This window comes from Homarus americanus, unplaced genomic scaffold (genome assembly GCF_018991925.1).
Source record: "Homarus americanus isolate GMGI-L3 unplaced genomic scaffold, GMGI_Hamer_2.0 scaffold40995, whole genome shotgun sequence".
NCBI lineage: Eukaryota > Metazoa > Arthropoda > Malacostraca > Decapoda > Nephropidae > Homarus > Homarus americanus.
This window is the reverse complement of record NW_024745778.1, coordinates 396,743-413,979: the sequence shown is the minus strand read 5'-3', so window position 1 is coordinate 413,979 and position 17,237 is coordinate 396,743. Positions and strand designations below refer to the sequence as shown.

The window sequence follows — 17,237 nt, the reverse complement described above, 5'->3', positions numbered from 1 at the left end:
CCTGGTCAGCGTCCGTGAAGGTACTCTTATTACCGGATAATATGTGTACCTGTGCTTTAAAAATACTTCCTGTACGTACTGACATAAACTAACGCACATAACACACACACACAAAATTTCATATACCCACTCGCACACACACAGACACAGGTGAGAAAAATATATACAAATAACACAAAAATATACATATACATACATACGGTACAATCATACACCCAGATATACAAACATGTACACAGAGAATCAATGACACACACACACACACACACACAAAGACCAGCTACCGAAATAATGGAAATAATGAGAGTCGTGTGAAATAACCTATGAGTTTTGATTTTGTGTGTGTGTCTGTGTAGTTTTGGACATTTATCAACACACACACACACACACACACACACACACGCGCACGCGCACACACACACACACACACAGGACAAGTGACCACAGACGTCCATCAATTCTCCAGCGTAAGATGAGAGAGGAGAGGCCAGGGTTACTCTCCTCTAGTTGCTACTTCGGCCTCTTCCCCTCCCACTAGCTGCTACTTCCGGCCTCTTCCTCCCTCTAGCTACTACTTCCGGTCTCTTACCCCCCAACTGCTACCTGGCATCTCCTCCTCTAGCTGCTGCTTCCGGCCCTTCCCTCCCTCTAGCTGCTACTTCCGGCCTCTACCTCCTCTCGCTGCTACTCTGCTTCTTCCCCTCTAACTGCTACTTCGGCTCCTTACCTCTAGCTGCTACTCTGGCCCTCCTTCCCTCTAGCTGCTACTTCCGGCCTCTCACCTCCCCAGCTGCTACTTCCTGGCCTCTTCTCCTTCCCTCTAGCTGCTACTCCGGCTCCCCACCTCCCTGCTGCTACTCCGCCTCTAGCTGCTACTTCCGGTCTCTACCGCCCTCTAGCTACTTCCGGCCTCTCCTTCCCTCTAGCTGCTACTGGCCTCTCACCTCCTCTAGCTGCTACTCGGCCTCTTCCCTCCCTGATGCTACTTCCGCCTCTTACCTCCTCTAACACCTGACCTCTCTCTCTCTTCCCTCCCTCACCTATCAACACCATTCCTCTCCTTCCTTCTATCTTCCCTCAATCCTCCTCCTTCCCACCATCACCTTCCATCTCACGTTCCTCTCCTTCCTTCCTTCCCTCACCCCTTAAACTCTCACCTTACTCTCCTTCCCTATTCTTTTCCTTCATCCCTCCCTTAACCTCTCCTTCCCTCTCTTCCTTCCTCCTTTAACCTCTCATTCTCCCTCCACACTCCCCCGAGGCCACCACTACCTCCACTTAAGTGAAAGTTAAGTACTGATTCAAACTCTTGTTTAGAATCCCCGCTGCCAAAACACATCTTTTTTTTCCTCCTCTTACAAATGGATAATATTATAGCTGTGTTTAATGTATGTCTGTCTGTCTGTCTCTCTGTCTGTCTGTCTGTCTGTATGTTTTGTCTCTCTGTCTGTCTGTGTTTTTCTCCATCTGTCTATATCTGTCTTTTTACTCACTCCCAGAACTCTTAATATTTTCCTCACGAGTAGAGCGAGGAGTACAAACCACGAGTATCCTCCCACGAGTAGAGTCCAGAGTAACCTTCACTACTCCTCACACACACACACACACACACACACACATATATACTGCATATATAGCGGACCACATCACCCACCAACCTACCTGCCCACCTGCCCACCCACCCACCCACCCACCTGTCTCCTGTCCATAATGGTTTAACGTATTTTAACAGGTAAGTACAGTACGTTATTTTTATTGCTTCCTCCGTGTTCGTGATAATACGTGATTTACTAATTCACGAACACGGACCATCAAAATTTCACTAATTCACATAGCTCTCTCTCTCTCCACTGCACTGGAGAACCGTTCAACTTGACCACGAACGGTTACCCACAACACCACCCTCCCCCCCCCTAAGAACCGGTTCCTGGATCCGCCATTATTACTCTCGTGTAAAGTAACACCTGAAACCGGTTCTCCAAGTAACCAAAAACCAGTTTACCTTAGGTTACTTAAGAGGACAGACGAGTGGCAGAAAAGTATAAGTGTTTAGGAGTGGGTGAGTGACTGAGAGTGACTAGGGAGTGACTAGGGAGTGACTGACTGACTGACTGACTGGGGAGTGACTGAATGACTGACTGAAAGAACAAATCAAAGGTAATTTGATTTTTCACTTTTATTTATGGAACAATTTTTTTTCCACTAAGCTTACGACACACACACAGACACACACACACAGACACACACACACACACACACACACACACACACACACACACACCAATCTAGAACTCGGTAACATTGTAACCACACGAAGATAAACAACGACCATTGAAAGTAGAGGTGTGTGTGTGTGTGTGTGTGTGTGTGTGTGTGTGTGTGTGTGTTTAATTATCAATATAGAGGAGAGAGTACGTGAGAAGTAAAGAAGAAGAAGAAGAAGAAAAAGAAAGATAGAATTAAAACTGAAATAGGAGAGAGAGAGAGAGAGAGAGAGAGAGAGAGAGAGAGAGAGAGAGACCCCACACATAGCACATTCTCAGACAACATCGTCACACCTAACACACACCTTACTTAATCAGTTTTCCTCACCCTCTCCCTATACCTTCCTACCCTCCTCCCTGCCACCCCCCTTTGGTTTAGCGTTCCCAAGAGAGGTCTGGACACGTACGTCAACAAGTCCAAGTGATTAGTTCCACTGCCATGTTGTACAGTAGCCCTGAATGACGAAACCTAACCTAACCAAACCCCCCCTTCTCACCCTCCAACACCCCTTCTCTCACCTCCACCCCCTTCTCTACCTCCAACACTTCTCTCACCTCCAACACCCCTCCTTCTCTCACCTCCAACACTCTTTCACCTCCAACACTTCTTTCTACCTCCAACACTTCTTCTCACCTCCAACACTTCTTCACCTCCAACACACCCCCCTTTCTCTCACTAACACCTCTTCTCACCTCCAACACCCTTCTTCACCTCCAACACCCCCCTTTCTCTCACCTCCAACCCCCCTTTCTCACCTCCAACACTTTCACCTCCAACACTTCTCACCTCCAACACCCCCTTTCTCACCTCCTCCAACACTTCTCACCTCCAACACCCCCTCCTTTCTCTCATTCCAACACCTCCCTTTCTCACCTCCAACACCCCCTTCTCTCACCTCCAACACCCCCCCTTTCACCTCCACACCCCCTTTCTCACCTCCAACACCCTTCCCTCCAGCAACAGGTACAGAAGGTGCAGGAGTCAACTGAGAGCCTGAGATTGCATGCACACACACACACACAATGAGAAGCCTGCCCACCTCTCAATCTGACCTTCCTGAGTGCCACCGACCTCACGTGATAGATAGATAGATAGATAGATAGATTATCCGACTCATCCACACAATCCACATCCACATTATCCATACTATCCTCATCAACCTATCCCTTGCCCTCATCCATCTCATCCCCTGACCTCAACCACCCCACCACCTTCCCTCATCGACACAAATACACACACCCATCCACCATGCACACCACACCATCCACACAACCCACACCATCCAGGACGGGTTTTGTATTCAGCGTTGGTCTGCCAAAGCTTTGTTCTGGGAAGGGGTGTGGTTTATGTGTGTGTGTGTGTGTGTGTGTGTGTGTGTGTGTGTGTGTGTGTGTGTGTGTGTGTGGTGTGTGTGTGTGTGTGTGTGTGTGTGTGTGTGTGTGTGTGGTGGTGTGTGTGTGTGTGTGTGTGTGGTGTGGTGTGTGTGTGGTGTGTGGTGTGGTGGTGGTGTGTGGAGAGAGAGGAGAAACGAAACACAGAGAAGGACGGAGAAGAGACACGGTGACAGAGAGACAGAGAAAGACAGACAGACACTACTAAAACATCATTGTGTCACCTGTCACCTGACATAACTCCTTAATAAATGGACCACCACCTGCCCCCCCACACACACACCTTGATACTGATACAGGTAAAGGAGGTGTTGATATCTTCTTCTTCTTCTTCTTCTTCTTCTTCTAGCCCTTCCTTCCTTCCTCCTCCTCTCTTCATATCTCTCTCTCTTCCTCCTCCTCCTCTGCCCATAACCTTCGACACTTCACGAAAGCACTGTAACTAGCCTTCTCTTCTGTACCTGCCTCTGCTCCCACTATCTCCTCACTTGATATACCTACAGTACTTCCAGGTGAGACGTGTACAACTCTCCCTACATGTGTACATCTAGTGCTTGTGTATATCCAGTGCTTGTGTGTATAGCTAGTGTTTGTGTGTAAATCTTGTGTTTGTGTGTATTATATACAACAAGAAGTGTGTTTAGTTGTAGAGTAGTAGTAGTAGTAGTGATCATCATCACTACCATCATCACCACCACCATCATCACCACCATCATCATCACCACCCATCATCACCACCATCATCATCACCATCATCACCACCATCATCATCACCACCACATCATCACCATCACCATCATCATCACCACCCCATCATCATCATCACCATCACTTCATCACCACCATCATCACCATCACCAACCATCATCATCATCAACCAATCACCACCATCACCACCACCACCCATCATCACCACCACCATCATCATCATCATCACCACCACCATCACTTCATCACCACCATCACCATCACCACCCAACCACCCACCAACCACCACCACCATCATCACCACACCACCATCATCATCACCACCATCATCAATCACCACCACCACTCATCATCACCACACCACCAACCACCACCACCACCACCCACCACCACCACCCCACCACATCATCACCACCCACCACTCATCACCAACCACCACCACCACCACCACCCACCACACCACCATCATCACCACCACCACCACCATCACCATCACCACCATCATCACCACCATCATCACCACCCACCACCACCATCACCACCACCACATCACCACACCATCACCACATCATCACCACCATCATCATCATCACCATCACCACCATCATCACTCACTACCACCATCATCACCACCACCATCATCACCACCACCACCATCATCATCATCACCATCATCATCACCACCACCACCATCATCATCACCACCACCATCATCACTACCACCATCACCACTACCATCACCATCATCACTACCATCACCATCACCACCATCATCACCATAGTGCCAGGTTCCCACACTAGCCCCGCCAAGATGACAACCATTCATCTCTATAAATCCCTGTCAGTAACATAACGTATCGCCTCAACACACACCCTCCTCTAAGGTCCGTTTCAACACCATTTCATAAGGTGAACTGACCTTAGAGATACATAAAAATGTTACTGCCTCCATAAACACACACACACACACACACACACACGTACCAGACAGACACACACACACACACACACACACACACACACACACACACCAGGCCCCTCATAACACCATCTGCGAGGGAACTAGTACTCCACGTCAAGCCCCTCATAACACCACCTGTGAGGAACTAGTACTCCACGTCAAGCCCCTCATAACACCACCTGTGAGGAACTAGTACTCCACGTCAACCCCTCATACACCACCCTGAGGGAACTAGTACCCACGTCAAGCCCCTCATAACACACCTGTGAGGGAACTAGTACTCCACGTCAAGCCCCTCATAACACCACCTGTGAGGGAACTAGTACTCCACGTCAAGCCCCTATATACCACCTGAGGGAACTAGTACTCCAAGTCAAGCCCCTCATAACACCATCTGTGAGGAACTAGTACCCACGTCAAGCCCCTCATACCACCTGTGAGGGAACTAGTACTCCACGTCAAGCCCCTCATAACACCACCTGTAGGGAACTAGTACTCCACGTCAAGCCCCTCATAACACCATCTGTGAGGGAACTAGTACTCCACGTGATGCCCCTCATAACACCACCTGTGAGGGAACTACTACACCACGTCAAGCTCCTCATAACACCACCTGTGAGGGAACTAGTACTCCACGTGATGCCCCTCATAACACCATCTGTGAGGGAACTACTACACCACGTCAAGCCCCTCATAACACCATCTGTGAGGGAACTAGTACTCCACGTGATGCCCCTCATAACACCACCTGTGAGGGAACTACTACACCACGTCAAGCTCCTCATAACACCACCTGTGAGGGAACTACTACACCACGTTAAGCCCCTCATAACACCATCTGTGAGGGAGTTACTACACTACGTTTTTGCTGTTCAACACCTACATTAATCTGTATGTTCACTGTATGTTCCTTCACCTTTCTCTAATGAAGGCTTTTGTTAGACCACCAATGTATGTAATAAGTCATTTATGTCCAATGTATATTTTCAGCCTTCGAACTGCAGAACTTTTTCAATAAACCGTTAATTATTATTATTTATTATTATTATTAACCAACAAAAACACCCAAATAAACAGATGAAGAATAAAAAAACAACAAACTTAAAAAAAAAAAGACGAAATGAAGAAAACAAAGAAAACCAAACAAGGAATCAGACCAACAGTGATAAACAGGGATAAACAAGGACACGTGATAAATACCAAGGCCACGAGGAACACGATAAATACATAGAGAAAAACACAAACACACACACACAACATAATGAATTGGGGGAGATGGAGGAGAGATTAGGGGATGGGGGAGGGTACGGGGAGGGGCAAGGGGGGGGAGTATGATGAGAAGGGCAATGAAGGGATAATATGATGATGGGGGAATGAAGGAGAAGGCAAATAAATAATAAGATAATATAGAGAAATGAAAACGATCTCTCTCTCTCTCTCTCTCTCTCTCTCTCTCTCTCTCTCTCTCTCTCTCTCTCATCCACCTAAAGTTCAAGAGAGACACCTGTTGTGCCCACAGTAGGGAGGCTGAGGGCTGAGGTTGAGAGGCAAGGGGCAGATGTAAGGGGCAAGGGGCAAGAGTGAGGGGCAGAGAGCAGGTGTGAGGGGCAAGGGACAGGTGAGGTACGGCGCAGCTTAGGTCATCAACTTTACCCTTCTGGAGGCTTGTGACCTCCCCCCCCCCTTCCATCCCTCCCTCCTCTCCTTCCCTTTGTCGTGTCCTCCATCCTTTCCTTTCTCCTTTCACGTGTCCTCCTTCCCCAATCCCTCTCCCTCCTTCCCTCTCCCTCCTTCATCCCTTCATCCCTTCCTCCCATCTCAATCTTCCTTCCTTCCTTCACCTCTCACCCCCCCTCCACCTCTCCCTCTCTCTCCAGCGCCTCGTGTCTTCTCCCCACCTTGGCACGCTTCATTGCCCCTCTTATCCTAACATTGCCCTTCAAACAACAACAACTTTTTTCCTTTGTTAATACTCTAAGTCAACTTTCAAGAGACAGATAAAACATGTGAACTAAGTTTGAACTGGGGAAAAAAAAAGGGCACACATACGTCACACAACATCTGGGTCACACACACACACACGGGTAATAAGCTTCAAATGGCTGTCTTGGGTTAAGTCGACTTGTATTGTGAGCCACTGTCTATGTTACCTACACGATGACGCTATGTGAACCGGTGTAGTTACTTACATGGACTGGGGCCCATTACGACTGGGGCCCATTACGACTGGGGCCTATTACAACTGGGGCCCATTGCGACTGGGAACTATTATGACTGGGACCCATTACGACTGGGACCCATCAGAACTGGGACCCATTACGACTGGGACCCATCAGAACTGGGACCCATTACGACTGGGACCCATCAGAACTGAGACCCACTTAATCAGTCACCGCACTAAAGGCCAGTTATTTAAGTTACAGCGATACAGTAGCCACAGTAATTAAAGAAGGATTACAGACACCGTTCACTGTATTCATTCTTCTGTGATTCGTAAACACCAACTAACACCACAAAGGTAAACCACTCAGAAGGGCCTGCCGCTAACATGACCCGATCCTAAACTACCACTGCAGTTAGGTCATCATAAGGGTGTTGGTGTGACCTCCAGTGAGCTGGGACAGGCATAACCGCCTTCTTCCTCGTTCTCTCACCCACATATCTCCCCTCTCCCCACCCACACCTGTACTATAGATGAGAGATCCCCCCCCCCTGATAGGTGATGCCCGCCTTCTTCCTCGTTCTCTCACCCACATATCTCCCCTCTCCCCACCCACACCTGTACTATAGATGAGAGATCCCCCCCCCCTCCCACACACACACACCTGTCTTTTGCAATAAGGAAAGTCCCCCCTCCCTGCAATCCTTCCTTCCTTCCCTACCTCTCACACATCTACCCTCCCACTCTCCTTCCCTCCTCCTCCATCCATCCACCCACCCTAAAGACCACAGCACCAGGTTGATCAGACTATCAGACTGACACACGGCCAGACAGGAACGTCGAACAAAAGGGTTAACAATTTACGACGCCTTAATGACCTAATAAACCCCCCCCCCCCTCCCACCTGCTGACAAGACAAAGAGGTTCAGGTTTGAGGTGGGGGGGGGGGCGAAGTCCTCGTTCCTGGAGTTACGTTCTAGAAACCCCCTCCCCCTTACCCCAACCCCCCTCCCTACCCCCACCTCTGTCCCAGTTTACTTATTTGGTTAGATTATTTCAGCCATTTTATTACCGTCTACAAGGACTATCTACAAGGAGATCGAAAAGTCCTTGTCCACTTTTAACATTTACTCTTTTTTTTTAATTAAGTGAAAGTAGAACAGAGTTAATAAGTAAACTACCTACATGACAAGACTAATCCCGGGCATTAGGAACCTTGAGTATAGAGACAGGTTAAAGCATCTAAATTTGCACTCCCTCGAGAGACGTAGAGTGCGGGGCGATATGATAGAGGTGTATAAATGGAAGTCAGGGCTAAACAAAGGGGACATTACAAAGGTACTCAAACTATCCAACCAGGAGCGAACTCCCGGTTTTAAATTAGACAAATTTAGATTTAGTCGTGAAATAGGTAAACATTGGTTTGGAAATAGAGTAGTGGATGAGTGGAACAAGTTACCAAACATCATCATTAACTCGAATACGCTGGATAGCTTCAAACATAGGTTGGATGGATATATGAGCAATAGGGGTTTGGTGTAAATGGGACTGCCCAGTATAACCCAACAGACCCGCTGCAGTTTCCTTCATTATTTTCATAATAAATTATTACAGGTGCACAGGGACTTTTAGATCACCCTGTATAATGACTAGAAACAGTTATAGAATTACCAATAGAAAATAAGTTAGCATTTAAAGGCCATTATTACTTAACCCGGAGGTGATGTATAGCCTATGCCTACACTGACGTCACACTCTCACATGATATAAGTCGGTTATGACAAATATTAAATTCCGAAGAAGAAAAAAAAAGTGGATTTGTTCGTTTCTCGTTATTTTTTTCTAATGTGGTAATATTGTGTCATTATTATCACACCTAAACCTGCCACTGTGGCGCAGGTAACTTGTCCCCTCGTGGTGTTTGACATTTAAGTTAAAAGGATTGAGTTAATAATTCCCACAGATAAGTACGATATCTAATTAATTCACTTAAGATACGATATAGCAAGAATTCTCAAAGTTAATGCGATTATTTTTTCCCTTAACTCATAACAAGAAGAGAAATGGACGTATTTAACTAACTTACTCATTTAAGATAAGACAAATAATAACAATTCTTGAGATAAGTACGATATTTCTTTCCCTTAACTGAGGACAAGAGAAAATATTTAACCAACTCACTTAAAATACGACACTAAGGTGAATTATCAGATGATCGTAAGTTAATCCCCCCTCCCCCCCAAAAAAAAAAATCTTAAATTTCAAGAAACATTAAAATTCTTCCACCATAATTAATGATGTAAAATAAATCTCTTAACAAACTGACGTATTTAAGCCAAAAAAAACCTGGAGGCGAAATTACACTGAGACTCAACCATACCTTACCTACTGTAAGGTGGGGTGGGGAGGAGGAGGGGGGGAGAGAGAGATAACAACTGTTAGCTAATGAAAACCAGAGATACGAGAAATTACCCCTTTTCTTCCCATCTCACCTTTTGACTCATGGCATAAGAGAGAGAGAGAGAGAGAGAGAGAGAGAGAGAGAGAGAGAGAGTTAGGTGAGGCCAGGTTAGGTTAAGTTAAGTCTGGGGCCTGTTAGGTTAGGGTAAGTTGAACTTGAGGTCTTATCAGGTGAGGTTAGGCAAGGTCAATGTTCCTCTGGTGGTGTAGTGTGTGTGGGGGTGATACAGGTAACACTCGACATTATCCACGGTCACCAACCTTTACTATTTATTTAACCTCTACAAGTTCTCAGTAATCAGATGTGTCAGGCCAACTCACCCCTCGATCTCTGTGTGTGTGTGTGTGTATGTCTGGGTGACTGGTCAAATGGGTCCCGGTCCAAATAGATCCTAACCAAACCTGACCTGACCTCACCTGACCTCACCTGGTAAGCCCCCCAAAGTTCAACCTAAACCCAACCTAACCTAACATAACATAACAAAACCTAACCTAACCTAAACCAACCTAACATAACCCAAACCCTAACCTAACCTAACATAACAAAACCTAACCTAACCTAACTAAAGTTGAGTTACTTCATTTAACCTAAATTATCCTGACCTAAACTTAAGCCAATTAAACCTAACTAAATTTAACCAAAACTAACTTAACCTAACTTTACCAAAACTAACAAAAGTTAATCAAACAAAACCAAATGCAATCAAAAGAACTGAGTTACATCACTTTAGGTTAGGTTAGGTAAGGTTAGGTTAGGTAAGGCCAGGTCAGGTAAGGTTAGGTTAGGTTAGGTTAGGTTAGGTTAGGTCAGGTTAGGTTAGGGCTTCATAGGAATGGAGTCCACATGACCTGCTGCCTATGTGTTCTCCTGGTGAGGCAGGATGCGGCAGGGGCGTGACGACAGACGGAGCTAAAGGACCTCCTCCTGGTATTGTCTTGCAGGAGGTTGACGACCTACGCCCTCCATGTCTGTTAGCCACGCCCTCCATTTCGTTACCCACGCCCGCCATTTCGTTACCCACGCCCGCCATCTCGTTACCCACGCCCGCCATCTCGTTACCCACGCCCCCATTTCGTTACCCACGCCCACCATCTCGTTACCCACGCCCGCCATCCGTTACCCACGCCCGCCATCTCGTTACCCACGCCCGCCATCTCGTTACCCACGCCCGCCATCTCGTTACCCACGCCCGCCATCTCGTTACCCACGCCCACCATCTCGATGCCCACGCCTTGTCCTTGTGGTCACCTCCCCCCCCTCGCAATCGCCACCACCATCACCCTCCTGCACTACAAACGACAATCATACTTTTCCTCCTCCCTCTCTCTTCCTCCTCCTCTCTCTTCCTCCTCCTCCTCCTTTCTCTTCACCTCCTCCTCCTCCTCCACTCCTATAGATGATCAGGTACAGTCACCCACCTGTCCTATCGCCTCTCCTGAACCACGAACCCCTAGATTCAGACTCGTGAACCCGAAGCAGTAGACTGATGCATTATTCTGTCCTATAAATGCTTCGGATTCACGAGTCTGAATCTCTCAGGGAGTTCGTGGTTCAGAAGAAGAGGCGACAGGAATTGTGTGGGTGAGTGTACATGATCTCTCTCTCTCTCTCTCTCTCTCTCTCTCACATGCTGTTGACTCCCCCTCCTACACACCGTGACAAGACTCGTTCCACCTACAGTGTGTGGGGCGGGGCGTCCCTTCACATCCTTGTCGACTTCCCACACCGTATGCAATATCCCCCCCCCCCACACACACACACACATGGGTGAGAGAGAGAAAGGGAAAGAAAATAAAGAGAGAAAAAGAAGAATAGAAAGAAAATTAAAAGAAAGAGAGAGAGAAACACAACTGAGAACCGATCCAGAAAGACAAAACTTATAATTATCAAATCCCACATAAAGAAATAGCCATCAACATATACTAAGGAGATAATTAGACACCCAATTAGCCATGAATATCATTAGCATATACAATAGGGACAAACATACCCAAACATGACCTCTCTAATTACTGTTTACAGGAGGAAGATGACAGTCAATAATTAGTTCATTCCGTTAACAGGTTTAAAATATTCGATTATAATTACTTCATTTTGCTATTGGGTGACAGATCCAGTATTGTTAATATTCACAGGAGTACGAAGCCCGATACTAAGATAATCATAAATCTCACTTACGTTCATAGTACGGCCCCCATTATCAACAAACCCATAATTTCACAAGTATACGGCGCCCATTATCAACAAACCCATAATTTCACAGGTATACGGCGCCCATTAAAAACAAACTGATATTTTCACAGCGGTATGATTATGAAAGCCCATACATTGACAGGAATGAGGCACCCGCTGTCAATAAACACACCGTACACTACAATGCACAGTCAGTAACATGACCTATTGATAAAAAGGTCAACACCCTTATCACTAATTACTGTATACCATTAACAGGTACAAGACATCCAATACTAAACAGTCCAAGTCGATAACGGTGACGACAACCGTTCATAATAATTCTATTATCGTTAACAAGCCATCTAGTGGAGGGTGTAGGTTGCCAATTATTGTTTTTGTGTTGAATGAATGACAACTTTTCGCTATTAATGTTTGTGAATAATAATAATAATAATAATAATAATAATAATAATAATAATAATAATAATAATATGATCATAATTATTATTATTATTATTATTATCATCATCATTATTATATTTCAATGAAAGGGGCAGCCAAAACTAAAGTAACTTAAACAAAAAAATTACTCAAAACATTTCACTCACTACTATCTCTTTACTCAAACAATTAAACAAAAACATGAGTGAATGAGTCGAATGTTTCTTGCAGTGGAAAAAATAATCGTAGGACCAGTTGACGTCTGCCATTAATACTGTTGAAATGATACGTGGAATCAAGAACAGTACTGGGCTTCAAAATATCCCTTGACAAAATTATTAACAATAATGGAGGGATCCTACACAAGCCACTGGCCTCCCTCCCTCGGCGTGGCCCCCTCCAGTGGGTGCCCATTAGGTAAATAAGATAACTTCCACGCTATGTATCAAGACACCGTGTGTGTGTTGCGTGCGGTTGTCTTTTATGCGTATAAATATTCAGTTCGTGAGATCTATTCCGTTCAAAGTCGTGTGTGCGTCAAGCGTGTGTCCGTGAACTTGCAGTAATTATCACTGTACACCCCACAACACTACACACAACCTCATAACAAGTTCACGCTTTAACACTTCACCAAACTCTACTCAAAAGCCGTCGTTAAGTTTACATAAACCACAATAACGAGCACTGGAGGCGGGATATGGTCCATTAAACTTGAACATTCGCGAAATGCCTAGCAAGGTCCGGCTGCCATGTTCAACGGGGAGACCTAATTAAAAACATCCACCCGAGACAAGTCAGTGTACAAACATCCAAAGATATTTTAAGAACAAATACTCAACTTTAACATTTTACGCATTAACGGGGAAACGCAATTGTAATATATACGTACTTTCATTCGCAAAATATTACAGAAACACTACAGTAAAGGAAATCAGCACTGTATACATCTTTAAGTTAGGGGGAGTATTTGGCAAGGAACCAAGGGCTGCCATCACCACAAACTGCCTGCCGGTAGCAATGAGTGAGCTCTGACATTATAATAGGCTACGGCGAATGGCAGGTCACAGATCAGCACGAAGGCGGCCGAGGGGTGGTAGGGTGTGTTTGAGGAAGGAGGGGGGGTGAGGAATATAGACTGTTGTGGGAGAAGGGGTGAGGGGGGTCGCCTATACGTGGAGGAATGTGGGGGTGTGGCAGACCTGTGGGGAGGAAGAAGACAGACACGGATGAAGAGATTAGAAGTTGTGGAGGTGTGGGCATGGGTGAAGGTATAGTGGGGGTGAACCAGGCAGGGCGTGAATGGTACGGGGCAGAGAGTACAGGGAACTAAGCTACCCAGTGTTGTGGGGTGAGGGAGAAGCAGGGCAAGTTCACCGGGAGGCTAAGGGGAGGTGGGGGATTAGGAATCAGGGAAGAGTAAGTACAAGGCTCCTCCTCCTCCTCCCAGAAGTAAGGGGGAGGTAAATATTAATGCCACAAGTTCAGAACGAAGCACCATGACTCGGGATATGTTGATTCTTGGGCTGCTCTACACCAATCACCCTGGCTGGTGCAAGCCTCCCGTTCCACTCCACGCTAGATTAACTATTGGGAAACACCACACCATTGGCAAGGTTTTTTTTTCATGTTTATGACGCACGCTTTACTGTGAACAAAACTAACTGTTCATGAAATATTCTTGTTGACACACATTTTGACACTAGCGTCAGTTTTGTTTGCATCTGATCACGAAGTCTCTCACTGCTTCAAAATAAAACATATGGCTCAGAGGTAAGTTAATTATTTGTACATTCTAGTCATAAGATAAGAAATTTAGTATGAATTATTCGTCACTAACGATTTCAATGTTAATTTTAACAACTCGTGGCAAGGCAAGGAAGTTCTGGCCGATGGTGATTCTTGTAGCACAGTACACATCGGACGGCCTACTGGTGCAGGTGTCAGTCACATACAAATGATACATTAACTACTTCCTTGACTTGTTATCTCTGGGAAACACAGTAATCACAGCTGGGAAGCCCCGGGTTACTCCAAGTAATGCTGGGATATCTAGTGGTATCTGCGCCAGGGTACAACTGTATTACATATTTAGTACAGCTGAGGACATTGACGATACACGTGTTGACATCCCCCACACCACAAGCGTCTCGTAATGACTCAAAATATTTCGAGCATCATGCGATCCTCATTATCCAATTTAAATGTAGAATTATCACACCGACATTATTTTCCAATTGTAATTTCCCAATGATCGTGACGTTCTTATGAATTATTAGATAAATTGACGAAGCGCTGTTTTTCTCCCTTCTCTTACCACGCCCAGGCTCTGCAAACCTTTGTCTCTACATGCACGCCCATTTCAGAGCCTCTCAGGCATGTGAACTGCTTACCTATGGTTGCCACGCCCACAACAGCCAATTGTTCCGAATGAAGTCAAACAGATACGACTTCAACCTAGATTACCTAGACCTCATAAAGTGTAAACAGGTTCTGAAGCTGACATTGACGACTGTACTCAAACCTACAAGTACACTAAATTCTACTCGAGTCATTTCTGTTGATGTTATGATGTATTATTTTGCTTTAGTAATTGAGGTATTCAAGTGTGTATCCTTGGTTAGTAAATACACTAGTTATCACCTATAAAAATTGGATAAATACATTTCTGGGTAACTTAAGTCGCTCATAGTGAATTTCTTTTAATCTACTGTCGTATACCACCCACACACCCCTAAGACAGCAAAATCTTCATATCCACGACAATATATCCTTCCCTTGTGTAATTTTTACCTTTATACAAACAAGAATTCATTTGCTTTAAAGTCGTGTTAATATCGTACTCTAAGTTCTCTTTGTTGTGAATTAAGAAATATATATATTTTTTTACAATAATAACAAAATACTATACTACATAAGATTACAACACTTCTCAATTGTTCGTAAAACTTATATCAACAATGGATAGCATACACTCGTAACTCAAGTACCGGTATATCTCCAAAAGGTCACTACCTAAACCTGTTAGAGGCTAAAACAAACACTGCCCACTCGACATAAGACGACCCCTTCCCCTCCCCAAATGAGTGCCATGAGAACAGTTAAAAACGGTGTTCCTCAAGGGTGAGTCGTGAGCCAGAGATAAAGGTCTTTGTTTCTCACTATCTGCTCCAGTTCTGGCGTTGCAAAATCTGCCCCAGCCTCGTCATAGTGACCTGGGCATGCGCGTCGCCTTCACTGTCACAACACACACTCTTGTAAATACAGCAGCACACTTATTGCACAATGTTGGCAAGATATATTCCAGCGGTGACTGAACAGAAACGTAATGGACCACCAAGAAAAATGATAATAATGTTAGGTTATTGTACCAATTTCAGGCTCACATCCAGTTACAACCACATTTTGTTTCACATTACCAATTTTACTATTTATTATAAGACTATGAAAATACAAAAATGTTCTGGTTATATTATCTAATTTGTTTTTTGCCTAATTCCCAATTTATTAATTTCTTATTGTATGACGTGCAATTATACCGCGCGGTCTACAAAATGTTTAGGTTAACTTAGATTAGGTTAGGTTAGTTCAGGTCAAGTTATCGTAGCACCGCCTTTGTCACTTAAATCCTTTACAAAATTTCAAGTCAATGATTTTGCACAAACGAAATAAATACAAACAACACACTTGTGACAACATACTGTAGTAATGACAAGCGGTTTCCACCTCAACCATCCTTCACCATCACAAACACTTCAACTTACTTTTACGAGGGAGACTTCAAGGCGGCAGAGCGAACAATGGCTGGTGCTGTCCTCTTAATCCAACGGGGATGTTTACACACAAATCCTCGAGTGATTAGTGAAATATTCAGCTGCTCCTCAAACTTCCCTAGGCTGAATATACCTTAGGCCTACGCTTCCGCTTGTGAGATTCTTGGCAAATATCACTAGTTTATTGCTTAATCTATTATAAAATCACAACACAAACTTAATTTTCTGATACATACACAACACCTTTTGTCTCATAACAGCCAAAATATAACTGTCATGAATGGATTTAAATAAAGGGGCAGGTTTATTTTTCAGCACGTTATAACAACTGGAAAGTGGGTGTAGAGAGGTGCGTCTGGCAACCACTTCTGCCCGCGGTCAACACACAACTGAGGAGCTGCACGACCCTACTACTGCCTCACCGCTCACGTGCTGCCTGTTGACAATTGCCTCCTTCGTGTCATGATTGCATGAGATATGATGTTATTTTAGTGTGAGTGATGTCATTTTACTCTTTATGTATGATTAAGCTTTTACTAATAAAATGTGTCGGTGATGCCTGCGATCATTATATATATTGGGTGTTTAACTTGGGTAATCGCACTGCAAGTTCAAAGAAGTTATATCGTTTCACATTAAAAGTCACGCACGTATACACATCCACAATCAAAACATACACGATTATGGTGGCCCACATAATGCCACATGTACATTACCCAAGCACACCTGCATTTGTGTGTTTGTCGTGCAGAAGTGATCCAATATTCTACTATAAACAGAAGCTAGCTAGGATCACACACACACACAGCTGCAGGACGCAACCAGTGTGAGCGATGAGCTCATGTTGCCCACAAGACTAACAAACAAATTAGATGCTTGCAGTGTCGGATGTGTGTTGGGTATT

General features: G+C 45.0%; 1 protein-coding gene across 2 annotated transcripts in view; it reads right to left on the bottom strand.

Annotated features, from left to right (window-relative positions):
- The window catches only part of LOC121878788 (myb-like protein X), a 97,773-nt gene extending 81,043 nt beyond the window's left edge, over nt 1–16,730 (bottom strand). For both annotated transcript variants that reach the window (XM_042385207.1, XM_042385208.1), the window contains exon 1: nt 16,325–16,730. The gene's annotated coding sequence lies outside the window, so the exon portion shown is untranslated. The remainder of the gene's footprint in view (nt 1–16,324) is intronic.
- Nucleotides 16,731–17,237: the final 507 nt, after the last annotated feature.